We start from the raw sequence: 16,746 nt of genomic DNA, 5'->3' as shown, positions 1-16,746 counted from the left end.
TGATAGACAGCTGGGGCACTTGACACCTGCCTTTTCCATTCTCCATCCCAACAGAGAGATATTTGCCCTCAGGGCCAAGAACAGCTCACACATTTCAGTGGACAAAAAGGACCTAGGATGTTGGGGCCTCACAGAAAGAGAACTGAACATAAGATAATTCTGGGTTTCCACAAAACATGCATCTATCTCACAACTTCTCTACCCAAGAGTGGAGCAGTACATACCTACAGTAAACTTTTTTTTACTTTGATTATTGGTGAGGGTCTCCCTAGCTTTCCCAACCTCTTGCTACCGTGTTTACATACCCTAAGGAAAACCTGCCTGTATAAAAACTCTGGTCCATTTTCACAAAACCTGGTGTCTTTGCCTCTTCCAGGGTCTTTCAAGTTATTTAGATTCTATAACACATACAGGAAATATGCTATACTTTGTCAGGTCTCCATGTTTAAAGCTTTGAAACCATCCAAACCTTCTTCCTTTCACGATAAACTTCTCAAGTGATAGTCCATATACCTCTTTCTTAATCCTCTTAGAAGAACTTTAGGAACAGGGTTAAGCCCAAGTAAGGCAGTCTGGTCAGGCTGTGTAATTGGTATAACAGGTGGCTAGAAAGGCATTTTTGGCTAACAAGCCCTGTGGGGAAAACTAAAATAACACTTACATTCCAGTTCTGCAAGTAAGCAGTTTGGAAACTGCCATTCCACTCCGTCTTAACAAGTAAAAAGCTGAACAGACTGAAAAATCCACAACTCTTCTTGGATCCATAAGAGAAAAGAGGACACAGAGCAAACTGCTGCTCTATGACTGGAAAGACAACAGGTGAATACAGGCAGTCACGGCTTCCTGGAGCAGAGACTCACAGGGGAAACCAACTTGGGAACTAGCACTGGGGTAGTAAAACCTTAACTGTAACTGACAAACTGCTCAGTTAAAAACTGAGAGTTAAAAACTCCAGGAAGACCCAGTCATAAGGGGGTTCCCACAATATTGTGAGATTTACCTCCAAGAGTCCAACTAGATTTCCATACTAAATATCAGAGAAAAATCCCCTCTGGCTTCCAACAGGGGGAGGGGAAAAGAAACCATTTTGAGATACACCAAAGCACTCAGTTTTTCTTAACAAGGCCTGCCATTGTGGGGCAACCAGTCAAGCAGAGCTTGACCTGCTGGGCTATTATCAGAGCCTAACTGACCTGGGGAAGGGGAATACCCACCTCCAGCCAGCTCTAGCCTTCCACAAAAGGAAGCCCACCATAGCCATTCTGTCCTCTCTGAGGGGAGAGAAAAAACTAAGAAACACTTGTGAAGTCCACAGTCCAGAAGCATAAGGCAACTAAATGACTGAGACCTAATCATAGGACTACAGAGTGCTTTGCTTCCCTCCCCCTCACACCTCACCACCAGAACACTAAAGGCCTACTTACAGCAGATCCTTTTAGTTGGCACATCATGTCTGGCTATCAAGGCATACCAAAAGACAAAAAAACACAATTTGAAGAAACAAAGCAAGTACATGGCAGGATGTTGGAATTATCAGACTGAATTTTAAAAAACTATGATTAATATGATAAGGACTCTCCTGGGTAAAGTAGACATCATGTAAGAACACATGGCCAGTGTAATCAGAGAGAGGGAAATCCTAAGGAAGAACCAAAAGAAACGCTAGAGACAAAAAATTGTAACAGAAATTTAAAATGGCTTTGATGGGCTTATTAGTAGACTAGACTGAAGAATCTCTGAGCTAGAGGATACGCCAACAGAATCCTTGAAAACTAAAAAGCAAAGAGAATGAAGACAAAAACACAGAACAGAATGTTCAAGGACTGTGAGACAACTAAAGAAGGTGAAACATATATGTAATGGGAAGATGGAGGGACAGAGAGAGGGAGGGAGGAAGAAAGGAAGGAAGGAAAGAAGGGAGGGAGGGAGGCAGGGAGGGAGGGAGGAAGGAAGGAAGAAAAGAGAAGAAATATTTAAAACAATGACGTCTGAGAAGTTCCCCAAATTAATGTCTCACACCAAACCACCAAACCATATGATAAATGCCAAAACAACTACACCTCAGCATATCATTTTCAAAATACAGAAAATCAAACATAAAGAAAAAAACCAGAAAGAAGTCAAAGGAAAAAAACACCTTACCTATAAAGGAACAAAGATAAGAATTACATCCAACTTCCAACTTCTCAGAAGCCATGCAAGTGAGAGTGGAGTAAAATATTTAAAGTGTTGAGATAAAAAAACCATCAACCGGGGCCGGCCCGGTGGCGCAAGCGGTTAAGTGCGCGCGCTCCGCTGCGGTGGCCCGGGGTTCACTGGTTCGGATCCCGGGCGCGCACCGACGCACTGCTTGGCAAGCCATGCTGTGGCGGCGTCCCATATAAAGTGGAGGAAGATGGGCACAGATGTTAGCCCAGGGCCGTCTTCCTCAGCAAAAAAAAAAAAAAAAAGAGGAGGATTGGCGGATGTTAGCACAGGGCTGATCTCCTCAAAAAAAAAAAAAAAAAAACCATCAACCTAGAATTCTGTACTCTGTAAAATTATCCTATAAGAGTGAAGGAGAAATAAACACTTTCTCAGGCCAATAAAAATTGACAGAATTTGTTGCCAGTAGACGTGCCCTGCAAGAAATGCTAAAAGTCCTTTAGAGGGAAGGAAAATAATATAAGACAGAAACTCAGATCTACATAAAGAAATGAAGAACACCAAAGAAGAAATAAGTGAAGGTAAAATAAAAATTTATTTTTCTTATTTTTTTTTTGCTGGGAAAGATTTGCTCTGAACTAACATCTGTTGCCTATCTTCCTCTCTCTCTTTTTTATTTCTCCCTAAAGCCCTAGTACATAGCTGTATATTCTGGTTGTTAAGTCCTTCTAGTTCTACATGAGCCGCCATAATATGGCTACTGACAGACAGGTGGTGTGTTTCTGCACCTGGAACTGAACTCAGGTCGCCAAAGTAGAGCACACCAAACTTTAACTGTAGGTCATCAGGGCTGGCTCTATTTTTCTTATTCTTAGTGGATCTAATATATAACAGTTTGTTCAAAATAATAATAGCAACAATGTAATTGATTATGTTTATGAATATACCCTATGTATGCTTATATATACGTGAAATGAATAACAGCAAAGATAAAAGGGAAGGAAAGAAGGAACTAGGGTTATTTTGTTATTATAAGGTATTGACACTATATGTGAAGCAGTATAGTGTTATTTGAAAGTGAACTAGGTTAGTTATAAATGTATATTGCAAACTCCAGGGCAACAAGTAAAAAAGCAAAAAAAAAAAAAAGAAGTGTAACTGATATGCTAAGAAAAAAGGGAAAATGAAATCATATAAAATACTCAATTAAAAAGACAAAAGGCAGAAAAAGAATGGAAGACAAAAATAGACAAACAATAAGGGCAACAAATAGAAAACAGTAAAAAATATAGTAGATAGTAATCCACCTGTATCAATAATCACTTTGAATGTCAATGGTCTAAATGTACCAAGTAAAAGATAAAGATTATCAAAAAACATGGCCTAATTATATGTTGTCTATAAGAAACCCACTTTATATATAAAGATACATAGATCACAAGTAAATGAATGGAGAAAAACACACCATGCTGACACTAATCAAAAGAAAGCTGGAGTAGCTATTTAATTTCGGAGAGAGAAGAATTCAAAGTAAGGAAAAGTTATCCGGGGTAAAGAAGGGCATTACATAATGATAAAGGAGTTAATTCTCCAAGAAGACATAACAATCCTTAACGTGTATGAAACTAACAACAGAGCATCAAACTAAGTGAGGCAAAAACCAATAGAATTGGGAAGAGAAACAGATGAATATACTATCAGGATTGGAGACTTCAACTCCCCTCCATCAAAAATAAGCAGATCCAGCAGGCAGGAAATCAGTAAGAACATAGTTGAATTCAACAACACCATCCATCAACTGGATATTACTGACTTCTACAGATGATTTCACGTAGCAACAGCAGAATACACATTATTCTCAAGCTTACATGAAACATTCACCAAGACAGATCACATTCTGGGCCATAAAACATACCTTAACGAATTTAAAAGAATAAAAATCATACAACGTCTGCTCTCAGACCACAATAGAATTAAAGTAGAAATCAATAAAAGAAAGATAACTGGAAAATCCCAAAATATGTGGAGATTAAACAACATGCTTTTAAATAACACATGGGTCAAACAAAAAAAACCTCAAGAGAAATTAGAACATATTTTGAGGGGCCGGCCAAGTAGCGCAAGCGGTTAAGTACGTGTGGTTTGCTGCAGCGGCCCACGGTTCGCCAGTTTGGATCCCGGGTGCGCACCAACGCACCGCTTATTAGGCCATGCTGTGGCAGCGTCCCATATAAAGTAGAGGAAGATGGGCACGCATGTTAGCCCAGGGCCAGTCTTCCTCAGCAAAAAAGAGGAGGACTGGCATCGGATGTTAGCTCAGGGCTGGTCTTCCTCACACACAAAAAAAACATATTTTGAGATAAATGAAAATACAACTATTCAAAATTTGTGAGATACAGCAAAAGCAGTGCATAGCAAGAAATTTATAGCACTGAATGCATATATTAAAAAAGAAGAGGGGTGGGCCCGGTGGTGCAAGCGGTTAAGTGCGCGCACTCCGCTGCGGTGGCCCGGGGTTCACCGGTTCGGATCCCGGGCACGCACTGACGCACCACTTGTCAAGCCATGCTGTGGTGGTGTCCCACATAAAGTGGAGGAAGATGGACATGGATGTTAGCCCAGGGCCAGTCTTCCTGAGCAACAACAAAAAAAAAGAGGAAGACTGGCAGATGTTAGCACAGGGCTGATCTCCTCACCAAAAAAAAAAAAAGAAGAAGAGAGATCTAAAATCAACAATCTAAGTTTCCACCCTGGGCAACTACAAAAAGAAGAGCAAATTAAATCCAAAATAAATAGAAGAAAAGAAATAAGAATTAGAGCAGAAATCAATGAAATTGAAAACAGAAAATCAATAGAGAAAAATCAACGCAACCAAAAGCTGGTTCTTTGAAAAGATCAATAAAATTTATAAGCCTCTAGCCAGGCTAAGGAAAAAAAAAAAGAGGACACAAATTACTAATACCAGAAATAAAAGAGAGAACATCACTACAGATCCCACGGAAATTAAAAGTAAATAAAGAAATATAATGAACAACTCTATGCCCACAGATTTGATAGGCTAGATAAAATGGAGCAATTTCAAGGAACAATTCCTTGAAAGACACCATCTGCCAAAACTCACACAAGAACCAACAGACAATCTGAATAAACCTGTATCTATTAAAGAAATTGAATCGATAATTAATGAAATTCCAAAACAGAAAACACCAGGTCCAGATGGGTTCACTGGTGAATTCTAACAAACATTTAAGGAAGAAATTATATCAATTCTCTACAATCTCCTTCAGAGGACAGAAGCAGAAGGAATATTTCTTAACTCATTCTACGAGGCCAGCATTACCCTAATATCAAAAGCAGACAAAGACATTGTAAGAAAAGAAAACTACAGACCAATATCTCTCATGAACATTGATGCAAAAATGCTCAACAGGGGCTGGCCCCGTGCCATAGTGGTTAATTTCGGCACCTTCTGCTTCAGCAGCCCAGGTTCACAGGTCTGGCTCCTGGGCGTGGACCTATACCACTCGTCAGCCATGCTGTGGCGGCAACTCACATACAAAATGGAAGAAGACTGGCACAGATGTTAGCTCAGGGTGAATCTTCCTCAGCAAAAAAAAAAAAAAAAAAAAATCCTCAACAAAATATTAGCAGAATGAATCTGAAAAAGTATAAAAAGAATTACACACCACAACTAAGTGGAACTGATCCCAGGCATGCAAGGCTAGTTCAACATTAGAAAATCAATTAACGTAATCCATCAGATCAACAGAAAAAAAAGAAAAATCACATGATGATATTAACAGATGCAGAAAAGCATTTGACAAAATCCAACACCTATTCATGATAAAAACTCTCAGTAAACTAAGAATAGAGGGGAACTTTCTCAACTTGAAAAAGACTATCTACATAAAACCTATAGCTAAAATCATACTTATGGTGAGAAATTCAATGCTTTCCCACTAAGTTGGTACAAGGCAAACATGACCCCCTCACCACTCCTTTTCAACATGGTACTGGAAGTCCTTGCTAATCAAAAAAGGCAAGAAAAAGAAATAAAAGGTATACAGATTGGGAAGGAAGACATAAAACTATTTTTGTTCACAGATTACATGATCATCTCTATAGAAAATCCAAAAAAAATCTACAAAATAACTGGAACTAATAAGTGAATATAGCAAGTTGCATGATATATGTTTAATATACAAAAGTCATTCACTTTCCTATATACCCAAAATGAACAATTTGAAATTAAAAACAGCACCCCTCAAAATGAAATACTTAGGCATAAATCTAACAAAATATATATAAGATCTATATAAGGAAAACTACAAAACTCTGATGAATGAACTCTAAGAAGAACTAAATAAATGCAGAGATATTTCATGTTCATGGATAGGCAGACTCAATATTGTCAAGATGTCAATTCTTCCCAACTTTATCTGTAGATTCAATACAATCCCAATCAAAATACCAGTGAGTTATTTTATAGGTATCTACAAACTGATTTTAAAGTGTTTATGGAGAGGCAAAAGACTCGAATAGCCAACTCAATATTGAAGAAAAAGAACAAAGTTGGAGGACTCACACTACCCAACTTCAACAACTACTATAAAGCTATGCTAATCAAGACAGTGTGGTATTGGCAAAAGGACAGACAGACAAATCAATGGAAGAGAATAGAGAGCCCAGAAATAGACCCCCATAAATATAGTCAACGGATCTTTGACAAAAGAGCAAAGGCAATACAATGGAGTAAAGACAATCTCTACAATAAACGGTGCTGGAACAACTGGACATCCACATACAAAAAAAATGAATCTAGAGAAAGACCTTATACTCTTTAAAAATTAACTCAAAATGGATCATAGACCTAAATCTAAAAGCAAAACTATAAAACTCCTAAAAGATAACATAGAAGAAAACCTAGATGACCCTGGGTTTGATGATGCCTTTTTAGATACAACACCAAAGAGACAATTCATGAAAGAAATAATTGATAAGCTGGACTTCAATAAAATTAAAAACTTCTGCTCTGTAAAAGACAACGTCAAGAGAATGAGAAGACAAGTCACAGATTGGAAGAAAATATTTACACAAAAGATACATCTGATAAAGCACTGTTATCCAAAATATACAAAGAACTTTTAAAACTCAATAAGAAAACAATCAACCCAATTATAAAATGGGCCAAAGATCTTAACAGACACCTAACAAAAGAAGATACAGATGACAAATAAGCACGTGCCAAAGGATGCTCCAAGTCATGGCATCAGAGAAATGCAAATTAAAACAACATTAAGATACCACTACACACCTATCAGGATGCCCAAAATGTGGAATATTGACCAAACACTAGCAAGGATGTGGAGCTACAGGGAATCTCATATATTGCTGGTGGGTATGCAAAACGGTACAGACACTTTGGACTATAGTTTGGAGGTTTCTTACAAAACTAAACATACTCTTAACAAACGATCTGGCAATTGCACTCTTTGCTATGGACCCAAAAGAGTTGAAAACTTAGGTACACATAAAAACCTGCATTCAGATGTTTATATCAGCTTTATTCACAAATGCCAAAATGTGGAAGCAACCAAGATGTCCTTCAGCAGGTAAGTGGATAAATAAACTTTGGTATATCCAGACGATCCTACTTGGAAAAAACACGATGTCATCTCCCTTAAGAACTTGTCTTGTATCCACCCTTGAGACAATATGAACTCGCAATTCTATGGGATTCCCTGATTATGTGATCACCACAGAATTACATAGGGTGAGGTTTTGGTTCAAAAACGTTTTGAACAGCAGTTTTTGACTCTATGTTTTATGTGCTTTTAAAAGAACCCACCAATTTCATTTCCCCATCAATTCTCATTTCTTGTCAGTTTTCTTTGAAAATTCATTTTGTACTGTGTGCCCGTGTCACTGACTAGGTTCCTCAGAAACTCAAAGGTGGGTTTGGAAACAATGAACTGTTTTTCCAAGCTGTTTCTTTTCCATTTGTATGTTAAGGAGATGTAACCACCAGCCATCCTGAAACTGACCAAATGAGGCACTCAAGGGAGATGTAACCACCAGCCATCCTGAAACTGACCAAGCCTCACCACAGGAGCTGTGCCCACGACCTTTGCCTTATTTTTAAAGCAAAGATCTCTCCAGGGGGAGCTTAGGCCTCATTATGTGGATGCATGTTCTCCAACTGAGCCTCTGCAAGTGAATACCCGCCTCTCTCTTTTGAATATTCATTCCCCAATGAAATAAAACTTGCTGCTTCCCTTTGTTCAGGGACGCCATGACTTCAGAAATGATTCCTCGTGGCCTCCTATTTGCTGCAAATACACTTTACTTTGTGAGACAACTTCTACTCGTGTCGAGTCTTATTTAATTCACCAGGAGGCGAGCTCACTTGGTTCAATAACACCTGTTCCTCAATTTATCTCATTTTTAACTCATCACCAGCAATGGTCTTCTCCATGAACTGGCAAAGTTATCACTTTGATGTAGTTTTTATAAAGGTATATTATGCTTACATGTTCTAAACATTTCAAAAGTGTGAAGTCATCAAGTCTTTCCAGGCTGCATTCATTTCTACAGCACTTGCACAGCCACCACTGCTCTAAAACTGGGCTGAAGTCCAGGAACCTGTTGTCACGCATGAACAGGTTTGTTCTAACCCCTGTGTCTAATTCCAAGGACAAATGCTTGTTGTTCTGTTAATTGAGCTATACATACATGCAGCAAAGTACACACAAATCTCAAATTCACAGCTTGATAAATAAACACATGTCCTTGTCCAATGACCACCAGGTTTAGAGTACAAACCTCCCAAAACCCCACTAGTCTTCAGATGGCACCACGTCTCAGAATCAACTCCTGAGATCAGACCCTGCACACGGTGTGGGGCAGTCAACAGACAAGTGCTCAGAGCCTCAGGCTCAACCGCCAACAGGCTGTGTGGCCTCCAGCATATTATTAATCACTCTGAACTTTCATTCTCCTGGCTGTACAACAAAGATGATGTGACCAGTGTCAATGTCACTGTGTGAATTACATGCGACTGTGCACGAAAATCACTTTCTCTGCATCTGACATATCATTGCTAGTTCCCTTGTCCCACCACAATGAGGAAACTAGGTTGGGGGTAGTAGAAACAGACCTGTAGCAAGGTGGCCACAGGCTTGCTCTAGGCATTCAATAATTTTGCTACATTCTTCTGCGTTTGCAGTCACAGAAATCAAATGAATTGGCAGGGGCCACCTCTCACAGCAGGATTTCTCATGGTGCAGGCCTGCTAAGACTGCCCACTTGTGGATGCCTCGGGATGTTCATAAAAATGTAAATCTTTCCACTTTAAACCTAGTAAAACAAATTATAGACGTATGCATGTATATATCTGCGTGCGTACATTTGTATGTATTTGCATGTATGTGTATGTGAGTGTAAATTAATGTGTGTACACGTGTGCATGTATGTTAATTTGTGCATGTTTAGAACAATTCTTGAAAACATGCATTTTTAAAATGTTGTTTTGTATTCTTTTGGCACATTCACATTTGATAACCACTATTAAATATTGGTTATTTCATTTGAGATTCTATGAATTACATTTGGTGAGTAATTTGGTGTTTTTTACTAAGTGGAAGTGATGGTGACTTTCCTAGCAACAGATACCTGAGATCTTCAAACTCACCATCTAGTTTGCAGTTTCCCCATGTTCTCTCCTACGCGGGCAGAATGATGTCAAACAATATGAATTTAGTAACTCTCTTGGTGAGAAAGACTGATCCCAAGATACACTTTTAAAGATAAGACTTGTTCATAGAAACTGAGCAGCCAGGACACCTGTAGCTGCTGGCAGGCGACCTCAACTCAAGGGAAAAGCATCCTTGACCACTTTCCAAGTGCTGGTCATGGGGCGTAAGGTAAACTTCTTGCCCTCCAATTTTTCAGTTTAGTCTTAATATTTACCTGATTAAGATTCCTCATTTGGCTCCCCTAGCATCTTCTGGTGGTTGTTGGAAAACAGCCCTGCTCTCAGCCTCTCTATGGCCCACCAGATGATGCAGCTTTTAGAGAAGGTTCCTACTAAGTTATTCTAACTGTCTGTCTTATCAGACCCGAGCGTGGGGGCCCAATCTCAGTATTCTTTCAAAGGGGGAGGCCTTCTCGATTACCTTCAGCTGCCTGACCTAAATTCCTGTACTTGCAGAGGGGAAAAGGCTAAGACTTCCTCAGAGCAAAAGGCATTTTAATTATTAATCCTTGCAGTTTTTGTTCAATGCAGATTGAGTTTTTTAAGTATCCCATTTGGCCGTTTTTCTATTATTTTCTTCTAAGTTCATAATGAAAGACAGCTTTCTGTTAAATCACAAAATCTAGTTTACAATTTACTTTTCAAAGACAGTGTGGTTATTAGGAAAACAAAACTTTCAACATGAGGCACCCAGATCTACAATCTTACTCCCATTGATTTATGTAGAAAACAGCTAAGATTGTCTCTTGACCTCTCCTGTTCCAGTTTGAATGGAGAACCCTCCACTGGCCATGTCTGCATCTGCTGTCACAGTTTAGATTTCTGCTGTCCCAACTAGATGAAATCTTTTCAAAGACAGACATTGTGTCTTATTTTTGCCCAATTCAACAAATATAATTTGAGAGCCTGCTAGACACCAGACACTTTTCTTGGCACTGGGATAGCGGAGCAAACAGAGAAGAGAAACCCCCACCTCGTGGCACTTGCCTTCTCGTGGAGCAGATGGACATTCAGTGTAATAAATAGTCAGTTGTATCATGTATCTGACAGTGAAGAGTGCTATGGACACGAAGCAGAGAAGGGTGGCTGAGATTGGCCCCAGCACCCAATGAAGTGCACGATTCAAACACTATTGAACACGACTATATTTAACTAAAAGGAAATAGAATCTTTTGAAAATATTTTGAGAACGGAAGACAATGTTCAAACAATTCACTACTCTTGTATAAAAATGCCTGCAAGGAAAATAATGAAGGACGTATTAACAGTGTGTGTAGGACAATACAATTTAGTCAGAATGTCCAGGATGTAGAAGGCATTCCATTAGCCTCACTGCATAAGCAATCAACTCCATGTGTAATATTATTCACTATAAACCAGTTCCTGGACTCCTGCTGGCACCTACTGTGTGCTTAACAAATACTTTTAATCCATAAGTGAAGGAGAGCAGAGGATAGAAGAAGGAGGAGGAGATCTCATTTCTAACATATGAGAGCGAGGAGTGAAATCCAGTGCTCTCAGCACTCTAAGGGGAGAATCAAGGGTTAGCGTTGAGGACAAGAGCACTCCAGATTGACCTCTTTATTGGAGAAAATTCTGAGTAATCTATGCAGACTTACGTTCTCTCTTGGCTCCTTTACAGCTGTGAATAGACTGTCATCATCATTTGGGCAAGGATTTTTTATCCTAATTTCTTAAAATACTTTAATAATTTGAGAAACTTGTGTTGTTCAACTGTTTTCATATTTTGATGTGTCTAGAAAGCCTATTTGAAGACAGGAATGGCTAGCTGAATCATACACGCACAATGCTATTAATTGCAGCTTAGTATTTTTTACTACTTCTACAGTAAACAAAAATTATTTTGCCTGAAACTGTAACCCTTCTTCCCTTGGTAAATCTCCTGTCTGACCATCTGGTTCTTGAAAAAGAGGAGTGCTGCCCTCATATTCTCCACACTCTCTGGCTCCAGGTGGGCCCTGACCCTGGGTGAATCAGCATACTCCATCCCCCAGAACAATGGTTGGTCCAGGAAGACACACCTGACTCTCCAGGCCAGTCGGCACCCTCCAGGAGTTTCCTGTCCAACTCTCTGGGGAACAAATCTCCTTCACATTCTCCCAACTCTTTAAGGATGTGACTCCTGAGCTCCCAGCAGCTGCGTGCTCAGCTGTGTGAAGAAAGCCATCAGACGTACAAGAGCATGAAGCTGAGACAGAAAGAAAAACAAAAAGCAAAGACAAAATACAAAGAGATCGAAAGAAAGAGAGATAGAGAGAGAGGAAGAGGGGTGGGTACTGGGAGAGAGATTGCTGACAGTGATGCTAGGAGATGCCTTACTTCCTTTACATTTTTCACTAATTTTGTCTTCTACTTTTGTTCTCTTCCAATAAATCCTATTTTCATTACTTTAGTTCAAATTGGATTTCTGTTACAACCTAAAAGATATGGAGTGCCACAGAAATTAGACTCAAGCGTGGTGTCACAGGGAAATACTCCAAAATATAGCTGTGCTGAAGTGAGAGAAGTGGGTCTGGGGAGCAAAGACCCTTGAGTCCTGGCCACTCACAATGAGGAGTCCTCATTCTGGTCGCTCTTCTAAACTGGGCATGTAACACCTCCAATTGTCTCAATGAATTGGAAGAAGGCAACGTTATCCCCATTTTACTAATGAAACCTAAGCTTACATAAGTTTATGTAATAAATTTATGCAATAGAGTGGAGTTTTGTTTAATTCAAAAAAGGTAATACGTGTTTTTTCATGGATGAAAGATTTTACTAATATTGAAGGCTACTAGTCTGGAGAGGAATAACAGAAAGGCTTGGAGACCAGGTGCAGGAGACAATCCTTCTGGAGCCAACCCCAAGACCACTTACCAAAGGGCTGGAACTCTGTCAGCTGCAAAGCCTCCATTTGTTGGTAACCAAAGCTGGTAGTGTTAGTTGTCTGGAACATCAAGAAACACTTTCCTGTGTGAGAACTCACATCTGGTTCTAGTGTCCCATCATTTTTGGGTTTGGCTCTCCTTTTTTCAACAACGGTATCTGCTGATAGAGATGGGAGAAACCAGCAGCCTTTCATTTTCAATAAAATACATCTTAACCTATTTTTGAAAGGTTCTGGCAAACACATTTTGCACAAAATTGTTTTTCTCCTCAATCACTGGATTTGCAAAGTAATGTTAAACCATGTGTATTTGATTAAGTTACCATTAACTCTTTGAAAAAGCTCTTTAGAAGAAACGTTTAATGAACAGAAATCCTTGGAAATCTTTGTTTTTGGACCAAATCTTACCATTTTGTTGAAATGAAATGAAACTTGAAATCAATGCATTGAATTTGAGTCTACAATTGGCACTCTATATTTGACTAAATGTAAAAAAGACTGAAAACACAATAAGCAACACAAATTATACATATTGAATGTGTTATGTTTTAGAATATTCTCATTATTTTCAAAACAGCATCCTACCATTACTAAATGGCATTTACTTTAAGTGAATAACTATGACTGTATGTCTCACAAAAAGTAAATTAAATTTAGCAATAGGTTTACACAATTGTAATCTCATAACATGTTATAGTCTCTCAAGTGTAAAATCACCAGAACTGGTGATTTAAGGAGTCAATAAGACTTTCAAAGAGGTTTAACTTCATCTTGAGTATCAGGAGTAGAGCAGCAATTAAGTGATGCTCTGAGAACATATTGGGTACCGTCTACTGGCTCCACGCAGCCCCTCAGTATCGCTTATATCTGGATATCTCTTCTGAGGCCTCATCTCTCATTTCTGTCACCCAACTGCGCACCTTACACTTAATCTCCTCGCCATAACCTCAAAACCAATTTGTCTAATTAATGCAAAGTTTCCCCTGTTCTCAAACTGGTTTTTCTCTTTCTTCTTCTCTTTATTTTCCTGCTGATAACCGAATTGTAAATTTCTCTACCACTTATTTTTTTAACAGCTTTTTTGAGATATTAACTGCAAAGCACAAATTCACCCAATTTAAGTGTACCATTCGGCATACATTTCCTTTTTGTCTTTACACAAAGGTCATCTTCTCAGTGATTTCTCTCTAACCAGTTATTTAACTTTTCAATACCTTTTCATCAATAACTCCCAGATATTGTCTTTGCTTTACATTTGCCACTTACCGTTTGCTTTTTTATTTTTAACACATCTTAACAAGGTCAGGGTTTTTCATCTGTCTCATTTGTTACTACATCCCCAGTAAGTACAACAGTGGCTGGCACAGAGTAAGCACTCAATATTTAGTAATGAATGAAAACTCGTGAGAAATTATGATAAATAGAGACAGAATAAGAACTATTGGATTTAGTGGTAGGGAAATAAGTAGCGATCCTGTCAAGAATAGTTTCAATTAAATAGCTGGTGTAAAACAAGATCATAGTGGCTAAAAAAGTGGAAGAAACCCTTGTGCACTGTTGGTGGGAATATAAAATGGTACAATCTCTGTGGAAAACAGTATGGTGGTTTCTCAAAAAATTTAAAAATATAACATATGATCCAGCAATTTCACTTCTGAGTATACATCCAAAGGAATTGAAAGTGGGGTCTTGAAGAGATATGTGTACACCCATTTCCATAGCAGCATTATTCACAATAGCTAAAATGTGGAAGCAAGTCAAGCGTCCATTGACAGATGAATGGATAAACAGAATGTGGCATATTCATACAATGGAATATTATTCAGCCTTAAAAAGGAAGGAAATTCTGACACATGCTACAACATGGATAAACCTTAAGAACATGATGCTGAGTGAAATAAGCCAGTGACAAAAGGACAAATACTGTATGATTCAGTTATATAAGGTCTCTAGAGTAGTCAAATTCACAGAGACAGAAAGTAGAACGGAGGCTGCCAGGGGCTGGGGGAGGGGGGTGGAGAGTTACTGTTTAATGGGTATGGAACTTCAGTTTTACAAGGTGAAAAGTATTCTGGAGATGGATGGTGGTGATGGCTGCACAACAATGTGAATGTACTTAATGCCACTGAACTGTACTCTTAAAAATAGTTAAGATGGTCAATCTTATATGTGTGTATTTTACTACAATGAAAAACAACAACAACAAAAACAAGCAAAAAAGTGGAAAGTGAGGAAAAAATTAACGCATTGAAACCCATTTAAAAGCTTAATATGTGGCATGCAGAAGAGTGATAATTAAAAAAGGATGTGGGATCAGGGGAGGTGTTTTAACATACAGATATGGATTTACATGTTAGGAAACATAAAGAAGTTGAGAGAGAGAAGCGAGAGAGAATAACTGAATAAATCAAATAGTCTGAGGAGGCAAGAGGAGATGAGATCCAGAGAACACACAGGGAAATTAGCCTACAGAAAGGAGGAAACACAGAAAACACGATATATAAAGATGCAGATAAATGTGTAGCCTTGAAGGTAAATTTTAAGAGAAATTTGTCTCTTACTTCTGTGTTCTTTGTGATGTCTGAGAAATGGAAATCCCTGGAGGTTTGAGGATGCTAGGGCATACTTGAAAGAACTGTTACATAAAACGGCGGAGGAGGAGAAAGAGACGACTCACAAAGTGTAATGACACGGTAGGCAGAAGGGAGGGTCCAGATGAGGTTGCTGACTGTACTGATAGTGGTGTCAGTCTAGACTTGGTACGTAGATTTAAAGTTGCTGCAGTCTTCACGTTTCAATCTGTTATTTATGTTTTCTCAATTTTATGGGTGTGGGGTCATTGCTGTGCTATTCTTATCTCTACTAACTGTTCTTGGAGCCATGCAAAGATGAGCAATGTGAAAGCATTGGGTTTGAGGAAACCCGGCTCCGGGGGTCTGAGGTGGCTGCGTCAGCTCCCATGAATGATTCCACAGGCTGCAGTTGAAACTTAAGCAAATTAGGCTCCAAATAAACACTGTTCTTTCAGCTTTTGACTCAGAGATGAGCAGAATAAGTGGGGAAGGGGCCATATGGTGGGATTTTCTCTGGGTAACAAAATAAGGGAAGATACATTTCGATGAAATTTTTACTTATCTGTGGAGATAAGTAATTCCATAACGGAAAGAGATACCTACTAAATTTTATAAAGTGGCCATGAATTTGGGGTATTTAAGTAACTGATCTTTTTTTTAAATTATCATTTGTATGTTTATACCACTGTCTTGATAGTTTTGTGGACAACGCACCCAGATATGATTTATAATGTTAGGTGGGATAGGGTGGAGTTCTTGACTGTGGACCTGTTGGAGCAGGAGCTATAATGCATGCCCATCACCATCTTCTCTTCTTGACCCCGAAATGTGAGAAGAACAACAAAAGAGACTGCACAAGACCATGCCCTATTGTCTTACCTTTCCTGGGAATCCAGAATTTTTACGTTTTTCTTGTATACATAAAACAGAAGATCTCCCCCCACCACTTTCCTTCAAAAATTGTAAAAATACACTCTGGACAGAACGGCCCTCTGAGACTCTGACTTGCTCTTTCTTTCTCTTCTTCCACATGATGACACAGTGGAAGTGGACAGAATGGAGAAGGCCAAGGCTGTGGCCCTAAGATTTGGTGCAAAGTGGTGACCCCAGGAAATCTGGCCAAGTTGAACTAAGACAGCTCTAGGCTTCTCTCTGTGTCTGTCCTGGCTTTTGGCAGCCCTGGATTCTTTTTAATCAGTCTTTCTTCTAGTTATATTGACGATGGCTGACACTAAGGCTTAGACGTTAAAGGGAAATATATAGGAGTGATATTTAGTGCTTTCTTTGAATTGAGAATATTCAGACTTTCCTGGAGTAGGAAAAAAAAAAGTAGTGCCCTCTACATGGTCCAGCACATTCGCTAAACATTGGGTTCTGAGGCCATTGGG

This window comes from Diceros bicornis, unplaced genomic scaffold (assembly GCF_020826845.1).
Source record: "Diceros bicornis minor isolate mBicDic1 unplaced genomic scaffold, mDicBic1.mat.cur scaffold_241_ctg1, whole genome shotgun sequence".
Classification (NCBI taxonomy): Eukaryota; Metazoa; Chordata; class Mammalia; order Perissodactyla; family Rhinocerotidae; genus Diceros; species Diceros bicornis.
Note: the sequence above shows the minus strand (reverse complement) of the source record.